We start from the raw sequence: 20,000 nt of genomic DNA on the forward strand, positions 1-20,000 counted from the left end.
TAGTCTTTCGCCCCTATACCCAGTTCCGACGATCGATTTGCACGTCAGAATCGCTACGGACCTCCATCAGGGTTTCCCCTGACTTCGTCCTGACCAGGCATAGTTCACCATCTTTCGGGTCCCAACGTGTACGCTCTAGGTGCGCCTCTCCTCGCAATGAGAACGAGACGCCCCGGGAGTGCGAGGCCGCATAGTTGCGCGGCCCATCCTCCCTCCATCGACGCGAACGCCGATTTTCACTTTCATTTCGCCTTTAGGTTTCAAATGTCCCAATGACTCGCGCACATGTTAGACTCCTTGGTCCGTGTTTCAAGACGGGTCCTGAGAGTACCCAAAGCAATAGCGTCGCCGACCGGTAATTCGAGACTCGGCCAGTCCAAGAAATCCGCACTGCTAACAGCTGCCGCATACCCGAGCACGGAACGTAAGTCCGAGACTACGGAGTAAGGGCGAAGCTTGCGGCGGTCTAGACGCACACACATTCGAGAATGGATTGGTTGCGGCCCGATACCGTGAGTGTACCGTCGTGCGGTCGGCCGGGCGACCGAGGGTCTGACGCGTGCGCCGAAGCGACGCGACAGGCGCCCGCTCGGGCCGTAGACCGACACACAACGGGTCGCGACGTTCTACTAGGGGAGAAGTGCACGACTACGACACCGGTGCGTTCGACACCGAGGATGGCGTGCCCTCGCTAGTGAGCTCCCGAAGGCCCACCCGGAGCATCGCTCATCAACGGGAACCGGCGCCGTCGACGATGAATCTCCCCATTCGATCTTTTGGGTTTCTCAGGTTTACCCCTGAACGGTTTCACGTACTCTTGAACTCTCTCTTCAAAGTTCTTTTCAACTTTCCCTCACGGTACTTGTTCGCTATCGGTCTCGTGGTTGTATTTAGCCTTAGATGGAGTTTACCACCAACTTAGGGCTGCACTCTCAAGCAACCCGACTCTAAGGAGAGATCCTCCCGGGACGCGTTCCGGTCGCTACGGGCCTGGCACCCTCTGTGGGTACATGGCCCCATTCAAGATGGACTTGGACGCGGTTCGACGTCTCGGGTCAATCGGATCCTCCCGAACACTACATTTCCCAACGGCGGAACCGCGGGATTCAGTGCTGGGCTAATTCCTGTTCGCTCGCCGCTACTAAGGAAATCCTTGTTAGTTTCTTTTCCTCCGCTTAGTAATATGCTTAAATTCAGCGGGTGATCTCGCCTACTCTGAGGTCGCTTCAACGTCACGACGCGAAACGAAAATTCGTTCGTGTCGTGTTTTGCGTAGACTCGTAGAAAACGAAAGCTCGGAAAGATTCGGTGCGAGAGAAGGTGGTGTGTGTGTGTGTATTTCTCTGTGCGAAAATCGCCTCAAAGAGAAAAAAAATTCGAATAGAAGGAGAACACTCTCTATTCGATATACAATATATATGTATGTATGTATGTACGAGCGTTTTATGCATCTCGCCAAAGTGCCAAACTTCGTTCGTCGTATCATGTTCGAGCTAAGACTCACGCAAGACATCCGTGTAACGATCGTCCGGTTTTTAACGTCCGTCCTCTTTTTCTCCTACAGCCGTTTCTCTTCTCTCGACGATTCCAGCGGTTCCCGGTACGGGAACTCACGCAAGTGAAAAAGCGAGCGAGACGTACCGTCGGGTGGGTGTGTGTGTGTTCGGGGACTGGACGACCGGCGCGACGTTAGGATGCGCGGTCCAGCGATAGACGACGAAGAGGCATGGGATGACCAACACTCTCTTTTCTCTATTCTCGAAGCGTCGAATTGCCATAAAAAAAAAATCACACGCGCGCACGACATAGTCGTACGCGCGTGTATACCTCGTCTCTCTCAAAGTTTTTTTCTCGAGCCTCGCCAAAGGGGATCGTCTTCTTCCTCGTCTACGATCTCTCCGACGACGACGACCGTACGAACAACTTCGTAACGGACTCACATGCGCATCTTCCTCGGGTAGAAACGCTGCGGAAAACACCTCGAGCTTGTAGTTACAGCAGCACCCGTGTATAGCCGATCTTAGACACACGCTAGTTCGCACACGCGTTACATATATAATATGTAAGATTTCCGACGAACGTGGCTTTTCGGGAGCCAGGCGCGCGGGCAGAGAGATACACGACGACGGGGAAAATTCGTCCCGATACGAGTACGTGTACTCTCCGATCTCCGCGCGACGCTGGGGATCATACCTCCCTAAGTCGTCAGAGCGCTCGAAGAAATCTCGCGTGTGCGTTCCCGGATCTACGGCTGATACTTTCGGGGCTTGTAAAAAAGCACAGAGCGTGTAAAACGCAACGACGACCCATCGATGCGACGGTCCTCGTTGTTGTCAGTCGCTTTCGCGAAGAGACGGAGTGGGCATTCGATCCCTGGGGCTGTACGAGAGTCTTAAGAAAAGACGGTAGATTATGGCAAAGTTTCGCACGCCATCGAGTTTAGGTTTTTTTTTTGGTTCTCTCTTCTCTCCTCTCTCGACCGAGTTCCCATATTTGCTTTCTCTCTCAGTCTCGCCAAATATAATATTCTTTTAAGACGACGTCGGGGGCGCGGACCTTCGTGCGTCGAACACCGGCAAACGTAGCATATATCGCCTGATATGAAAAAAAAAATCGGTCACGAGGAGAACACTACGAGTATATACGTTCGATAACCGATACACGAAGCGGTGCATAAGCGGGCGGTCGCCCTCGTAAGGACGACTCACGACGCCGCGAGCACTCACGCAGGTCCGTGACCGGTTCTCTCCGCTCTTATTCGTATCCCTTCGTATACCTTCGTCCGACTCTGAAACGTTCTCTTATAATTTTTAAGAAGAACGACGGCGGGTTGTCAAGGCAAGAAGGGACAGAGAGAGACAGAGGTAGAGTTTCGTAGTCTCCCGTGAACACGATAGATTATATATCGAGCATGCGTACGACTTGCACGGTCTCTGCACGACCGCGACGAACGCCGACGAGCGTCCAACAATCGCTCGTACGTCGCGTATGTTCTCTCCGTCCGCTCTTATTCGTATCCTCGTTCTTGTACCTTCGTCCGACTCTGAAACGTTCTCTTATATAAAGAAGAACGACGGCGGGTTGTTAAGGCAAGAAGGGACAGAGAGAGACAGATACGGAGAGTAACGATACGCAACGCAAGCAGTCTTAGGTTTACGTGAGCAACCCTCAGCCAGGCGTGGTCCAGGAATTGTATCCGTGGACCGCAATGTGCGTTCGAAATGTCGATGTTCATGTGTCCTGCAGTTCACACGTTGACGCGCAATTAGCTGCGTTCTTCATCGACCCACGAGCCAAGTGATCCACCGTTCAGGGTAATCTTTTATAAATTTACAACAGTTCAATACTCAAATGTACTCTTCTCGGTTCTAGCGAAGCCGAGTTCCGTCACGTTCGACCAACGGGAATCGAACGCGCAGAAGTCGCCATAGGATTGACGACACAAAAACGTTCGAAAAAAAAAAGAAAACGACGAACGCGCGAAGATACGCGCGTTCGCCGGCCGGGCGTAAAGTACATTATGATATATAACAACCATCGAGATCGAAGCTCCGTTCGTCAGGAAACGACGGGGATATATACACCCGATTCTGAATCCTCTGTACAGCACACGATCTCGCGAACGAGTAAGCACGGTGGCTAGCCCATGTTATATATGTGTTTGATTCTACTCTCTCGTCCAATTATTCAAGAAACAGCGCGCGTGCATCTCTCCATCGTTCGGGTGATAGTAAAGATTCGATGGGATTCGCGCGGCCGTCCGCCTCGAGCGGTCTTTCGTCCCAATATCCAGAAGCAGAGTTTGAAAAACTCTAGCGACGGCACGGGTGTCCGACTCACGACATCGAGGTTTCGAAGCCGGCGATCCCCTCCGAACGGATGGCGACCACGCGACCGACTGAAAGCATGAAAAATCGACGAAAGATAGAACACATCTCCGTTCGGGTGGTGTTTTTTTTTTTAAAAAAAAAAAAAACAAAAATTCGATGGGACTCGCAGCCATCGTCCTCGCGCGGTCTTTCGTCCCGATATCCAGAAGCAGAGTTTGAAAAACTCTAGCGACGGCACGGGTGTCCGACTCACGACAACGAGGATAGACAGCCGGTCCCCTCCGAACGGGTTATGCGACGATAAACTCGATGAAACTTTAGTCTCGTTCAGGTAGTGTGTGTCTTGTAAATCAAAAATTCGATGGGACTCGCATCCATCGTCCTCGCGCGGTCTTTCGTCCCAACATCCAGAAGCAGAGTTTGAAAAACTCTAGCGACGGCACGGGTGTCCGACTCACGACAACGAGGATAGACAGCCGGTCCCCTCTGAACGGTATATTATATATGAGATGATAGACGACAAACTGGATGAAACTTTAAGTCTCGTTCAGGTAGTGTGTAAATCAAAAATTCGATGGGACTCGCATCCGTCGTCCTCGCGCGGTCTTTCGTCCCGATATCCAGAAGCAGAGTTTGAAAAACTCTAGCGACGGCACGGGTGTCCGACTCACGACAACGAGGAAAGACAGCCGGTCCCCTCTGAACGGTATATAATATGAAACTTTAAGTCTCGTTCAGGTAGTGTGTAAGTCAAAAATTCGATGGGACTCGCATCCGTCGTCCTCGCGCGGTCTTTCGTCCCGATATCCAGAAGCAGAGTTTGAAAAACTCTAGCGACGGCACGGGTGTCCGACTCACGACAACGAGGATAGACAGCCGGTCCCCTCTGAACGGTATATTATATATGCGATGATAGACGACAAACTGGATGAAACTTTAAGTCTCGTTCAGGTAGTGTGTAAATAAAAAATTCGATGGGACTCGCATCCGTCGTCCTCGCGCGGTCTTTCGTCCCGATATCCAGAAGCAGAGTTTGAAAAACTCTAGCGACGGCACGGGTGTCCGACTCACGACAACGAGGAAAGACAGCCGGTCCCCTCTGAACGGTATATTATATGAAACTTTAAGTCTCGTTCAGGTAGTGTGTAAGTCAAAAATTCGATGGGACTCGCATCCGTCGTCCTCGCGCGGTCTTTCGTCCCGATATCCAGAAGCAGAGTTTGAAAAACTCTAGCGACGGCACGGGTGTCCGACTCACGACAACGAGGATAGACAGCCGGTCCCCTCTGAACGGTATATAATATGAAACTTTAAGTCTCGTTCAGGTAGTGTGTAAGTCAAAAATTCGATGGGACTCGCATCCGTCGTCCTCGCGCGGTCTTTCGTCCCGATATCCAGAAGCAGAGTTTGAAAAACTCTAGCGACGGCACGGGTGTCCGACTCACGACAACGAGGATAGACAGCCGGTCCCCTCTGAACGGTATATAATATGAAACTTTAAGTCTCGTTCAGGTAGTGTGTAAGTCAAAAATTCGATGGGACTCGCATCCGTCGTCCTCGCGCGGTCTTTCGTCCCGATATCCAGAAGCAGAGTTTGAAAAACTCTAGCGACGGCACGGGTGTCCGACTCACGACAACGAGGATAGACAGCCGGTCCCCTCTGAACGGTATATAATATACATTATGCGACGGTAGACGATCAACTAGACGAAACTTTAGTCTCGTTCAGGTGGTGTAAAAAAAATTCGATGGGATACGCACGCACGGCTGTCGTCGTCCTCGAGCGGTCTTTCGTCCCAATATCCAGAAGCAGAGTTTGAAAAACTCTAGCGACGGCACGGGTGTCCGACTCACGACATCGAGGCTTCGAAGCCGGCGGCGTTCCCCTCTGAACGAACTTCGGCTAGACTAGTTACGAATCGTTGCTACACATCGTCTTCATCGTCGTCGTCGTCGACATCGACATCATCATCATATCATCATCATCATCATCATCATCGGTCATCGTCGCATAGCGGGCCAACATCCACGCGATGCGTCTTCGTTCTAGGTTACCCGATCCACGAGTATGTTACACGTGGTTTCGTTATTTCGAACGAAACGACATACGAAGAGCACACGCCCTTTGGGTAGGAAGCACGTTTCGAGAACGACGAGAGTTTCGATGAAAGAGACGAGAGAAGTCGACGCAGAAGGTATCCATGGATCTTCGAAGAGAACCTTCGAAGATGTATATCGGTATCCTTTCGCTCTGCGCGACTCGCTACAAGTTCTTTCGCTCTCGTCGACTCGTTCTAGACGCTTCGTTCGATCCCAAAGAGGAGTCTTCGATATGTCCCGTTGCTAGGAGGAGAACAAACGCAACACAGACCACGAAACATAGAAGAGAATAGGCGAGCATGATCACTCCGACACGAGGCACTTTAGAGATTTTCTTATTAGTTTGCATGGACTTTTATATTTCGTTTGTACGGTTTCCACGATGCAAATACGAAATACGAGATCGTGACGGCGGGTCTTTCTGTGTACGGCCTCTCGCAGGCGCCACGACTGCATTTCTCTTTACACCTGGTTTCCATCGTAATTTTTTCGTTTGATATCGAGCCTTAACTTTTGTTGGCTCTTTCGAAGCTAGAGTTCCCTTTTATTAGAATTTCATATATATATATATTATATGTTATATGTTTTATTCGGAGACGGCGGGTCTTTCTGTTTACGACCTCACGCAGGCGCCTCGAATAAGTTTCATTCGCATTTCGTTTTTATACTTGTATATATATATCTCTTCATCCCGATGATCGAGAGAGAGTGCCACCTTCTCTTCGTATAATTCCGTAGCTGGAGGGTCGTCTCCTCCTTAAGAATATTTCTATTCGTGCCAACGGAGGTTGCCAAGCTCCCTGGCGTTTTCGTTTGTTAAAGTATATAGCTTGTTAATACGTCGTATATACTTTCGTCGATACAGGAGGAGTACGGCTCCTTACCGACCATTGTGATATATATTTCATAGTTTTTATATGTGTTCAAGTCAAATTCTTTTGGTATCGTATCGTTAATGATCCTTCCGCAGGTTCACCTACGGAAACCTTGTTACGACTTTTACTTCCTCTAAATGATCAAGTTTGGTCATCTTCCCGGTAACATCGGCAATGCTTATCACATTGGCCGCGCACCAGTCCGAAGACCTCACTAAATCATTCAATCGGTAGTAGCGACGGGCGGTGTGTACAAAGGGCAGGGACGTAATCAACGCGAGCTTATGACTCGCGCTTACTGGGAATTCCTCGTTCATGGGGAATAATTGCAAGCCCCAATCCCTAGCACGAAGGAGGTTCAGCGGGTTACCCGGGCCTTTCGGCCAGGGAAAACACGCTGATTCCTTCAGTGTAGCGCGCGTGCGGCCCAGAACATCTAAGGGCATCACAGACCTGTTATTGCTCAATCTCGTGCGGCTAGAAGCCGCCTGTTCCTCTAAGAAGATTTGTTTGTACGTTGGTAGTAAAAACCCACCGACCGAAGCCGGGGGCCTTCGAGATACCATAAGTTACGTCTATTTAGCAGGCTAGAGTCTCGTTCGTTATCGGAATTAACCAGACAAATCGCTCCACCAACTAAGAACGGCCATGCACCACCACCCACCGAATCAAGAAAGAGCTATCAATCTGTCAATCCTTCCGGTGTCCGGGCCTGGTGAGGTTTCCCGTGTTGAGTCAAATTAAGCCGCAGGCTCCACTCCTGGTGGTGCCCTTCCGTCAATTCCTTTAAGTTTCAGCTTTGCAACCATACTTCCCCCGGAACCCAAAAGCTTTGGTTTCCCGGAAGCTGCCCGCCGAGTCATCGGAGGAACTTCGGCGGATCGCTGGCTGGCATCGTTTATGGTTAGAACTAGGGCGGTATCTGATCGCCTTCGAACCTCTAACTTTCGTTCTTGATTAATGAAAACATTTTTGGCAAATGCTTTCGCTTCTGTCCGTCTTGCGACGATCCAAGAATTTCACCTCTAACGTCGCAATACGAATGCCCCCATCTGTCCCTATTAATCATTACCTCGGGGCTCCGAAAACCAACAAAATAGAACCGAGGTCCTATTCCATTATTCCATGCACACAGTATTCAGGCGAAGGTAGCCTGCTTTAAGCACTCTAATTTGTTCAAAGTAAACGTATCGGCCCACCTCGACACTCAGTGAAGAGCACCGCGATGGGATATTAGTTGGACCGCCCGCGAGGAGCTAAGCCCACCGATAGGACGTACCACATAATGCCAGTTAAACACCGCGAGCGGTGAACCGACACTGTGACACACAGATTCAACTACGAGCTTTTTAACCGCAACAACTTTAATATACGCTATTGGAGCTGGAATTACCGCGGCTGCTGGCACCAGACTTGCCCTCCAATTGGTCCTCGTTAAAGGATTTAAAGTGTACTCATTCCGATTACGGGGCCTCGGATGAGTCCCGTATCGTTATTTTTCGTCACTACCTCCCCGTGCCGGGAGTGGGTAATTTGCGCGCCTGCTGCCTTCCTTGGATGTGGTAGCTGTTTCTCAGGCTCCCTCTCCGGAATCGAACCCTGATTCCCCGTTACCCGTTACAACCATGGTAGGCGCAGAACCTACCATCGACAGTTGATAAGGCAGACATTTGAAAGATGCGTCGCCGGTGCTAGATGACCATGCGATCAGCACAAAGTTATTCAGAGTCACCAAAACAAACGATGGACGGACAGACGAGCCATCCGCCACCGATTGGTTTTGATCTAATAAAAGCATTCCTACCATCTCTGGTCGGAATCTGTTTGCATGTATTAGCTCTAGAATTACCACAGTTATCCAAGTAAATGTAGGTATGATCTAAGAAACCATAACTGATTTAATGAGCCATTCGCGGTTTCACCTTAATGCGGCATGTACTGAGACATGCATGGCTTAATCTTTGAGACAAGCATATGACTACTGGCAGGATCAACCAGGGATCTTATTCGTATAACAATTCTTATAAATTTCGTTTAAGTTCTCTTCGTGTCGTAGGTGGGACGTAAGCACCGTACGACGAGACTTTTCGTTCTTAAGATAGATATATCTATAAAATATATCTCCTAGCGACGTTCGAGATACACCCATAGTTCAGTAATAATCTTCGAACGCCGCTCGCAGCCACTTTGTAATTCTCAACTCCACCTCCTCTCTTCTCTCTCTCTCTTTCTCATAGTCTTATATAAAATGTTTAGAATCGTACTTCTAAAGGAACATTTCCATAATGCTGTCTTCGTGTAAAAAGACTTATTAGAATATCTTAGCGGTAAAGCACGTATACGCACCTCACGCTGAACGAACAAGCGCGTATCCCAGTGCGTCGCGCTGGACATACCGTAAGAATATTCTTTCAATCGGTAGAACATTTTCGGCAGAAGACATACTACGCAAAGATAGTACGCTCCTACCGCCTCATCGGATACTTCTGCGAAAGCAGAAGTTTTTATAGAAAGCAGACGGTTATACTCTTTTGAATGAATCGATGCTCAGTTAGTACAAGCACACACGCATCTAACAATTTTTGTTAGAATACGTACACACAGGTCACCAGCTTCCCGACTCAGGGGAACCTTGCCACGATATTTGGTCATTACGTCCAGGACAGCGACCCGCGGCGCAGCAGTGTAGAGAAAAAACCAGAACGAGAACGGAGGAACAGTCGAGAAATAGCGTAAAATACACTAAGACTCGAGGAGCGGTGACTGAATTCTCAACCGAGGCCGTAGAATAGCCACGCGCTCAACGCTGTTCCGACCGAACCGTCCGGCTCGACGTCTCTCTTATAGATACGAAAGCGCCAGCCGGAAGGCCGGCGCCGGCCGGGCTAGCGGCCGCGCGCTTACGGTGCAAAACCTCCGTAGCAACGTACCGTTCGGAAGGGACGCTGGAACTTAGTCTCGCGAACGCTCGATCACTACTATACAAAGCCAATATCCAACCATCGAAATACATTACCAGACGTTTTATTAACATAATAGAAATGCATTTTTACCAAAAAATTAATTTTTTTTTTCACCGAAAAATTGCATCAGTAAACATACTCTTTTATCGAATACGGACAAAAAATAAGTTTATAATCAATTACAATACGTTAAAATAAGTAGAAATATGCAAAAAAATATATACCTTGTAACGTTAATTAACGAAAAAATTAGAAAAATATCCCAGTCGTGTCAGTTCGACGAACGCTAATTTTTTGAAAAAATCGATAAAAATGTTTAATCCCGACGTATTTAATAGAGATAGAACGATTCCCGTAAAAAAATTTATACCTTGTAACGCTTTTTAACGAATAAACTCGAAAAAACTTTTTCGCCCTCGGAATTTTTCTAAGTCCCAACGTACCGGCTCGGAATTTTTCTATGTTCCAACGACCGGTCGTGTCGGTCCAAACGTTTTTATATCCGTCTGCCGACGATATAAACGCTTAATCCCGACGTATTTTATCGAGTTATAACGATTTCTTGAAAAATATTCGTACGTTATAACGCTTTTTAACGAATTAATCGAAAAAGAGTGTTCGGTCCGAAAATTTTCTAAGTACGAACGACCGGCCGCATAGGTCCGTTTTTAAAAATCGTTCTCGGACGGAAATAAACCATTAATCCCGACGTATTTCGTCGAGTTACGTCGATTTATGCAAAAAAATTCATACCTTGTAACGCTTTTTAACGAATAAACTCGAAAAAACTTTTTCGCCCTCGGAATTTTTCTAAGTCCCAACGTACCGGCTCGGAATTTTTCTATGTTCCAACGACCGGTCGTGTCGGTCCAAACGTTTTTATATCCGTCTGCCGACGATATAAACGCTTAATCCCGACGTATTTTATCGAGTTATAACGATTTCTTGAAAAATATTCGTACGTTATAACGCTTTTTAACGAATTAATCGAAAAAGAGTGTTCGGTCCGAAAATTTTCTAAGTACGAACGACCGGCCGCATAGGTCCGTTTTTAAAAATCGTTCTCGGACGGAAATAAACCATTAATCCCGACGTATTTCGTCGAGTTACGTCGATTTATGCAAAAAAATTCATACCTTGTAACGCTTTTTAACGAATAAACTCGAAAAAACTTTTTCGCCCTCGGAATTTTTCTAAGTCCCAACGTACCGGCTCGGAATTTTTCTATGTTCCAACGACCGGTCGTGTCGGTCCAAACGTTTTTATATCCGTCTGCCGACGATATAAACGCTTAATCCCGACGTATTTTATCGAGTTATAACGATTTCTTGAAAAATATTCGTACGTTATAACGCTTTTTAACGAATTAATCGAAAAAGAGTGTTCGGTCCGAAAATTTTCTAAGTACGAACGACCGGCCGCATAGGTCCGTTTTTAAAAATCGTTCTCGGACGGAAATAAACCATTAATCCCGACGTATTTCGTCGAGTTACGTCGATTTATGCAAAAAAATTCATACCTTGTAACGCTTTTTAACGAATAAACTCGAAAAAACTTTTTCGCCCTCGGAATTTTTCTAAGTCCCAACGTACCGGCTCGGAATTTTTCTATGTTCCAACGACCGGTCGTGTCGGTCCAAACGTTTTTATATCCGTCTGCCGACGATACAAACGCTTAATCCCGACGTATTTTATCGAGTTATAACGATTTCTTGAAAAATATTCGTACGTTATAACGCTTTTTAACGAATTAATCGAAAAAGAGTGTTCGGTCCGAAAATTTTCTAAGTACGAACGACCGGCCGCATAGGTCCGTTTTTAAAAATCGTTCTCGGACGGAAATAAACCATTAATCCCGACGTATTTCGTCGAGTTACGTCGATTTATGCAAAAAAATTCATACCTTGTAACGCTTTTTAACGAATAAACTCGAAAAAACTTTTTCGCCCTCGGAATTTTTCTAAGTCCCAACGTACCGGCTCGGAATTTTTCTATGTTCCAACGACCGGTCGTGTCGGTCCAAACGTTTTTATATCCGTCTGCCGACGATATAAACGCTTAATCCCGACGTATTTTATCGAGTTATAACGATTTCTTGAAAAATATTCGTACGTTATAACGCTTTTTAACGAATTAATCGAAAAAGAGTGTTCGGTCCGAAAATTTTCTAAGTACGAACGACCGGCCGCATAGGTCCGTTTTTAAAAATCGTTCTCGGACGGAAATAAACCATTAATCCCGACGTATTTCGTCGAGTTACGTCGATTTATGCAAAAAAATTCATACCTTGTAACGCTTTTTAACGAATAAACTCGAAAAAACTTTTTCGCCCTCGGAATTTTTCTAAGTCCCAACGTACCGGCTCGGAATTTTTCTATGTTCCAACGACCGGTCGTGTCGGTCCAAACGTTTTTATATCCGTCTGCCGACGATATAAACGCTTAATCCCGACGTATTTTATCGAGTTATAACGATTTCTTGAAAAATATTCGTACGTTATAACGCTTTTTAACGAATTAATCGAAAAAGAGTGTTCGGTCCGAAAATTTTCTAAGTACGAACGACCGGCCGCATAGGTCCGTTTTTAAAAATCGTTCTCGGACGGAAATAAACCATTAATCCCGACGTATTTCGTCGAGTTACGTCGATTTATGCAAAAAAATTCATACCTTGTAACGCTTTTTAACGAATAAACTCGAAAAAACTTTTTCGCCCTCGGAATTTTTCTAAGTCCCAACGTACCGGCTCGGAATTTTTCTATGTTCCAACGACCGGTCGTGTCGGTCCAAACGTTTTTATATCCGTCTGCCGACGATATAAACGCTTAATCCCGACGTATTTTATCGAGTTATAACGATTTCTTGAAAAATATTCGTACGTTATAACGCTTTTTAACGAATTAATCGAAAAAGAGTGTTCGGTCCGAAAATTTTCTAAGTACGAACGACCGGCCGCATAGGTCCGTTTTTAAAAATCGTTCTCGGACGGAAATAAACCATTAATCCCGACGTATTTCGTCGAGTTACGTCGATTTATGCAAAAAAATTCATACCTTGTAACGCTTTTTAACGAATAAACTCGAAAAAACTTTTTCGCCCTCGGAATTTTTCTAAGTCCCAACGTACCGGCTCGGAATTTTTCTATGTTCCAACGACCGGTCGTGTCGGTCCAAACGTTTTTATATCCGTCTGCCGACGATACAAACGCTTAATCCCGACGTATTTTATCGAGTTATAACGATTTCTTGAAAAATATTCGTACGTTATAACGCTTTTTAACGAATTAATCGAAAAAGAGTGTTCGGTCCGAAAATTTTCTAAGTACGAACGACCGGCCGCATAGGTCCGTTTTTAAAAATCGTTCTCGGACGGAAATAAACCATTAATCCCGACGTATTTCGTCGAGTTACGTCGATTTATGCAAAAAAATTCATACCTTGTAACGCTTTTTAACGAATAAACTCGAAAAAACTTTTTCGCCCTCGGAATTTTTCTAAGTCCCAACGTACCGGCTCGGAATTTTTCTATGTTCCAACGACCGGTCGTGTCGGTCCAAACGTTTTTATATCCGTCTGCCGACGATATAAACGCTTAATCCCGACGTATTTTATCGAGTTATAACGATTTCTTGAAAAATATTCGTACGTTATAACGCTTTTTAACGAATTAATCGAAAAAGAGTGTTCGGTCCGAAAATTTTCTAAGTACGAACGACCGGCCGCATAGGTCCGTTTTTAAAAATCGTTCTCGGACGGAAATAAACCATTAATCCCGACGTATTTCGTCGAGTTACGTCGATTTATGCAAAAAAATTCATACCTTGTAACGCTTTTTAACGAATAAACTCGAAAAAACTTTTTCGCCCTCGGAATTTTTCTAAGTCCCAACGTACCGGCTCGGAATTTTTCTATGTTCCAACGACCGGTCGTGTCGGTCCAAACGTTTTTATATCCGTCTGCCGACGATATAAACGCTTAATCCCGACGTATTTTATCGAGTTATAACGATTTCTTGAAAAATATTCGTACGTTATAACGCTTTTTAACGAATTAATCGAAAAAGAGTGTTCGGTCCGAAAATTTTCTAAGTACGAACGACCGGCCGCATAGGTCCGTTTTTAAAAATCGTTCTCGGACGGAAATAAACCATTAATCCCGACGTATTTCGTCGAGTTACGTCGATTTATGCAAAAAAATTCATACCTTGTAACGCTTTTTAACGAATAAACTCGAAAAAACTTTTTCGCCCTCGGAATTTTTCTAAGTCCCAACGTACCGGCTCGGAATTTTTCTATGTTCCAACGACCGGTCGTGTCGGTCCAAACGTTTTTATATCCGTCTGCCGACGATATAAACGCTTAATCCCGACGTATTTTATCGAGTTATAACGATTTCTTGAAAAATATTCGTACGTTATAACGCTTTTTAACGAATTAATCGAAAAAGAGTGTTCGGTCCGAAAATTTTCTAAGTACGAACGACCGGCCGCATAGGTCCGTTTTTAAAAATCGTTCTCGGACGGAAATAAACCATTAATCCCGACGTATTTCGTCGAGTTATAACGATTTCTTGTAAAATATTCATACCTTCTAACACTTTTTAACGAGTTATTTGGAGGGGATCTTTCGGCCTTTTCGTAGCGGTGCGAAAAAATTCTAAGTTCCAACGTCCCGGTCACGTTGGTCCGGAGGGTGAAATTTTTTAAAAAAATAAAGTGAAATCGCTACTTTCGACTAGATTTCGTCGAAACGTAACGATTTCACGCAAAATTTCGATACGTTATAACGCTTTTTAGCGAGTTATTTCGAGTTGAACTTTCGGTACTTTCGTAACGGGGCGAAAAAATTCTAAGTTCCAACGTCCCGGTCACGTTGGTCCGGAGGGTGAAATTTTTTAAAAAAATAAAGTGAAATCGCTACTTTCGACTAGATTTCGTCGATACGTAACGATTTCACGCAAAATTTCGATACGTTATAACGCTTTTTAGCGAGTTATTTCGAGTTGAACTTTCGGTACTTTCGTAACGGGGCGAAAAAATTCTAAGTTCCAACGTCCCGGTCAGGTTGGTCCGGAGGACGAAATTTTTTAAAAAAATAAAGTGAAATCGCTACTTTCGACTAGATTTCGTCGAAACGTAACGATTTCACGCAAAATTTCGATACGTTATAACGCTTTTTGGCGAGTTATTTCGAGTTGAACTTTCGGCCTTTTCGTAGCGGTGCGAAAAAATTCTAAGTTCCAACGTCCCGGTCACGTTGGTCCGGTGGACGAAATTTTTTAAAAAAATAAAGTGAAATCGCTACTTTCGACTAGATTTCGTCGAAACGTAACGATTTCATACAAAAGTTCGATACGTTATAACGCTTTTTGGCGAGTTATTTCGAGTTGAACTTTCGGTACTTTCGTAACGGGGCGAAAAAATTCTAAGTTCCAACGTCCCGGTCACGTTGGTCCGGAGGACGAAATTTTTTAAAAAAATAAAGTGAAATCGTTACGTTCGACTAGATTTCGTCGATACGTAACGATTTCACGCAAAATTTCTATACCTTATAACGCTTTTTCCCGAGTTATTTCGAGTTGAACTTTCGGTACTTTCGTAACGGTGCGAAAAAATTCTAAGTTCCAACGTCCCGGTCACGTTGGTCCGGAGGACGAAATTTTTTAAAAAAATAAAGTGAAATCGCTACTTTCGACTAGATTTCGTCGATACGTAACGATTTCACTGATAATTTCGATGCGTCATAACGCTTTTTCTCGAGTTATTTCGAGTTGAACTTTCGGTACTTTCGTAACGGGGCGAAAAAATTCTAAGTTCCAACGTCCCGGTCAGGTTGGTCCGGAGGACGAAATTTTTTAAAAAAATAAAGTGAAATCGCTACTTTCGACTAGATTTCGTCGAAACGTAACGATTTCACGCAAAATTTCGATACGTTATAACGCTTTTTAGCGAGTTATTTCGAGTTGAACTTTCGGTACTTTCGTAACGGGGCGAAAAAATTCTAAGTTCCAACGTCCCGGTCACGTTGGTCCGGAGGATGAAATTTTTTAAAAAAATAAAGTGAAATCGCTACTTTCGACTAGATTTCGTCGAAACGTAACGATTTCACGCAAAATTTCGATACGTTATAACGCTTTTTAGCGAGTTATTTCGAGTTGAACTTTCGGTACTTTCGTAACGGGGCGAAAAAATTCTAAGTTCCAACGTCCCGGTCACGTTGGTCCGGAGGATGAAATTTTTTAAAAAAATAAAGTGAAATCGCTACTTTCGACTAGATTTCGTCGAAACGTAACGATTTCACGCAAAATTTCGATACGTTATAACGCTTTTTAGCGAGTTATTTCGAGTTGAACTTTCGGTACTTTCGTAACGGGGCGAAAAAATTCTAAGTTCCAACGTCCCGGTCACGTTGGTCCGGAGGATGAAATTTTTTAAAAAAATAAAGTGAAATCGCTACTTTCGACTAGATTTCGTCGATACGTAACGATTTCACTGATAATTTCGATGCGTTATAACGCTTTTTCTCGAGTTATTTCGACTCGAACGTTCGAACAGTGGCGAATATTTCAAAGTCCCTGCGACGCAACGATACGCTCTTACGCGTTGCTCGCTCGCTCCGCTCGCTCGAAAAAAAAATAGCCCAACCCAAAACCAATCCCTTTCGCGTTCGTTCTTCGATTTCATCGAAATCTTCGTTCGAACGCTCGGGATCGGTTTTGGGTTGGGCTATATTCGTCCGAGCGAGCGCAGCGAGCGAGCATTTGTCGCGATTATTTTCCTCGTTTTCGTCTCTCTCGTGAAACGGGAAAAAACGTGGAAAACGGGAAAAAACGGGAAAAAACGGGAAAAAACGCGAAGAAACGGGAAAAAACGCGAAAAAACGTTTAAAAATATTTGAAAAAGCGCGCGCGCGCGCGCGCAAGACGAGCTGCGCAGAACGGCGTACCTTAAGAGAGTGTTACCTACTCCGGCGCATACCCGCTGATTCGGAGGTGCGCGCGCAGCGGTAGCACGAGCGGCTAAGTCCAGCGGCGTATTGCTTTTTACTGGCACGCGACAAAGTTGCAGCGGCGTATCGCTTTCTATTCGTGCGTCTCGTTGTTTGATTTAAAGGAAAAAAAAAATCGCTACGCACGACCATCGGCCGTACGTAGCGAAATTATTTTTTTTAACCGCAGGAGACAAAGTCCCAGCGGCGTATTGCTTTCTGTTTGTACGCGACTAAGTCCAGCGGCGTATTGCTTTTTACTCGCACGCGACTAAGTCCAGCGGCGTATTGCTTTATGCTCGTACGCGACTAAGTCCAGCGGCGTATTGCTTTCTGTTTGTACGCGACTAAGTCCAGCGGCGTATTGCTTTTTACTCGCACGCGACTAAGTCCAGCGGCGTATTGCTTTCTGTTTGTACGCGACTAAGTCCAGCGGCGTATTGCTTTTTACTCGCACGCGGCTAAGTCCAGCGGCGTATTGCTTTTTACTCGCACGAGACAAAGTCCCAGCGGCGTATCGCTTTCTATTCGTGCGTCTCGTTGTTTGATTTAAAGGAAAAAAAAATCGCTACGCACGACCATCGGCCGTACGTAGCGAAATTATTTTTTTTAACCGCAGGAGACAAAGTCCCAGCGGCGTATTGCTTTATGCTCGCACGCGACTAAGTCCAGCGGCGTATTGCTTTATGCTCGCACGCGACTAAGTCCAGCGGCGTATTGCTTTCTGTTTGTACGCGACTAAGTCCAGCGGCGTATTGCTTTTTACTCGCACGCGACTAAGTCCAGCGGCGTATTGCTTTATGCTCGCACGCGACTAAGTCCAGCGGCGTATTGCTTTATGCTCGCACGCGACTAAGTCCAGCGGCGTATTGCTTTATGCTCGCACGAGACAAAGTCCCAGCGGCGTATTGCTTTATGCTCGTACGCGACTAAGTCCAGCGGCGTATTGCTTTCTGTTTGTACGCGACTAAGTCCAGCGGCGTATTGCTTTTTACTCGCACGCGACTAAGTCCAGCGGCGTATTGCTTTCTGTTTGTACGCGACTAAGTCCAGCGGCGTATTGCTTTTTACTCGCACGCGACAAAGTTGCAGCGGCGTATCGCTTTCTATTCGTGCGTCTCGTTGTTTGATTTAAAGGAAAAAAAAAAATCGCTACGCACGACCATCGGCCGTACGTAGCGAAATTATTTTTTTTAACCGCAGGAGACAAAGTCCCAGCGGCGTATTGCTTTCTGTTTGTACGCGACTAAGTCCAGCGGCGTATTGCTTTTTACTCGCACGCGACTAAGTCCAGCGGCGTATTGCTTTATGCTCGTACGCGACTAAGTCCAGCGGCGTATTGCTTTCTGTTTGTACGCGACTAAGTCCAGCGGCGTATTGCTTTCTGTTTGTACGCGACTAAGTCCAGCGGCGTATTGCTTTTTACTCGCACGCGACTAAGTCCAGCGGCGTATTGCTTTCTGTTTGTACGCGACTAAGTCCAGCGGCGTATTGCTTTTTACTCGCACGCGGCTAAGTCCAGCGGCGTATTGCTTTTTACTCGCACGAGACAAAGTCCCAGCGGCGTATCGCTTTCTATTCGTGCGTCTCGTTGTTTGATTTAAAGGAAAAAAAAAATCGCTACGCACGACCATCGGCCGTACGTAGCGAAATTATTTTTTTTAACCGCAGGAGACAAAGTCCCAGCGGCGTATTGCTTTCTGTTTGTACGCGACTAAGTCCAGCGGCGTATTGCTTTTTACTCGCACGCGACTAAGTCCAGCGGCGTATTGCTTTATGCTCGTACGCGACTAAGTCCAGCGGCGTATTGCTTTCTGTTTGTACGCGACTAAGTCCAGCGGCGTATTGCTTTTTACTCGCACGCGACTAAGTCCAGCGGCGTATTGCTTTCTGTTTGTACGCGACTAAGTCCAGCGGCGTATTGCTTTTTACTCGCACGCGGCTAAGTCCAGCGGCGTATTGCTTTTTACTCGCACGAGACAAAGTCCCAGCGGCGTATCGCTTTCTATTCGTGCGTCTCGTTGTTTGATTTAAAGGAAAAAAAAATCGCTACGCACGACCATCGGCCGTACGTAGCGAAATTATTTTTTTTAACCGCAGGAGACAAAGTCCCAGCGGCGTATTGCTTTATGCTCGCACGCGACTAAGTCCAGCGGCGTATTGCTTTATGCTCGCACGCGACTAAGTCCAGCGGCGTATTGCTTTCTGTTTGTACGCGACTAAGTCCAGCGGCGTATTGCTTTTTACTCGCACGCGACTAAGTCCAGCGGCGTATTGCTTTATGCTCGCACGCGACTAAGTCCAGCGGCGTATTGCTTTATGCTCGCACGCGACTAAGTCCAGCGGCGTATTGCTTTATGCTCGCACGAGACAAAGTCCCAGCGGCGTATTGCTTTATGCTCGTACGCGACTAAGTCCAGCGGCGTATTGCTTTCTGTTTGTACGCGACTAAGTCCAGCGGCGTATTGCTTTTTACTCGCACGCGACTAAGTCCAGCGGCGTATTGCTTTCTGTTTGTACGCGACTAAGTCCAGCGGCGTATTGCTTTTTACTCGCACGCGACAAAGTTGCAGCGGCGTATCGCTTTCTATTCGTGCGTCTCGTTGTTTGATTTAAAGGAAAAAAAAAAATCGCTACGCACGACCATCGGCCGTACGTAGCGAAATTATTTTTTTTAACCGCAGGAGACAAAGTCCCAGCGGCGTATTGCTTTCTGTTTGTACGCGACTAAGTCCAGCGGCGTATTGCTTTTTACTCGCACGCGACTAAGTCCAGCGGCGTATTGCTTTATGCTCGTACGCGACTAAGTCCAGCGGCGTATTGCTTTCTGTTTGTACGCGACTAAGTCCAGCGGCGTATTGCTTTCTGTTTGTACGCGACTAAGTCCAGCGGCGTATTGCTTTTTACTCGCACGCGACTAAGTCCAGCGGCGTATTGCTTTCTGTTTGTACGCGACTAAGTCCAGCGGCGTATTGCTTTTTACTCGCACGCGGCTAAGTCCAGCGGCGTATTGCTTTTTACTCGCACGAGACAAAGTCCCAGCGGCGTATCGCTTTCTATTCGTGCGTCTCGTTGTTTGATTTAAAGGAAAAAAAAAATCGCTACGCACGACCATCGGCCGTACGTAGCGAAATTATTTTTTTTAACCGCAGGAGACAAAGTCCCAGCGGCGTATTGCTTTCTGTTTGTACGCGACTAAGTCCAGCGGCGTATTGCTTTTTACTCGCACGCGACTAAGTCCAGCGGCGT

At 46.1% G+C, this 20,000-nt stretch overlaps 1 long non-coding RNA gene and 2 other non-coding genes across 3 annotated transcripts in view; all 3 read right to left on the reverse strand.

The window, feature by feature from the left end:
* Positions 1 to 3,162: 3,162 nt before the first annotated feature.
* Positions 3,163 to 3,317, reverse strand: LOC126877923 (5.8S ribosomal RNA). Its single transcript, XR_007695454.1, has one exon. It is a non-coding gene; the product is annotated as a 5.8S ribosomal RNA (ribosomal RNA).
* Positions 3,318 to 4,512: 1,195 nt separating this feature from the next.
* Positions 4,513 to 20,000, reverse strand: part of LOC126877922 (uncharacterized) — a 25,398-nt gene continuing 9,910 nt past the window's right edge. The window contains exons 3-4 of the long non-coding RNA XR_007695453.1: positions 4,873 to 5,656; positions 4,513 to 4,660 (exon numbers count right to left, since the gene is read on the reverse strand). This is a non-coding gene — a long non-coding RNA (uncharacterized LOC126877922). The remainder of the gene's footprint in view (positions 4,661 to 4,872; positions 5,657 to 20,000) is intronic.
* Positions 6,884 to 8,806, reverse strand: LOC126877925 (small subunit ribosomal RNA). Its single transcript, XR_007695456.1, has one exon. It is a non-coding gene; the product is annotated as a small subunit ribosomal RNA (ribosomal RNA).

The sequence above is a fragment of the Bombus huntii genome, unplaced genomic scaffold, assembly GCF_024542735.1.
Source record: "Bombus huntii isolate Logan2020A unplaced genomic scaffold, iyBomHunt1.1 ctg00000285.1, whole genome shotgun sequence".
NCBI lineage: Eukaryota > Metazoa > Arthropoda > Insecta > Hymenoptera > Apidae > Bombus > Bombus huntii.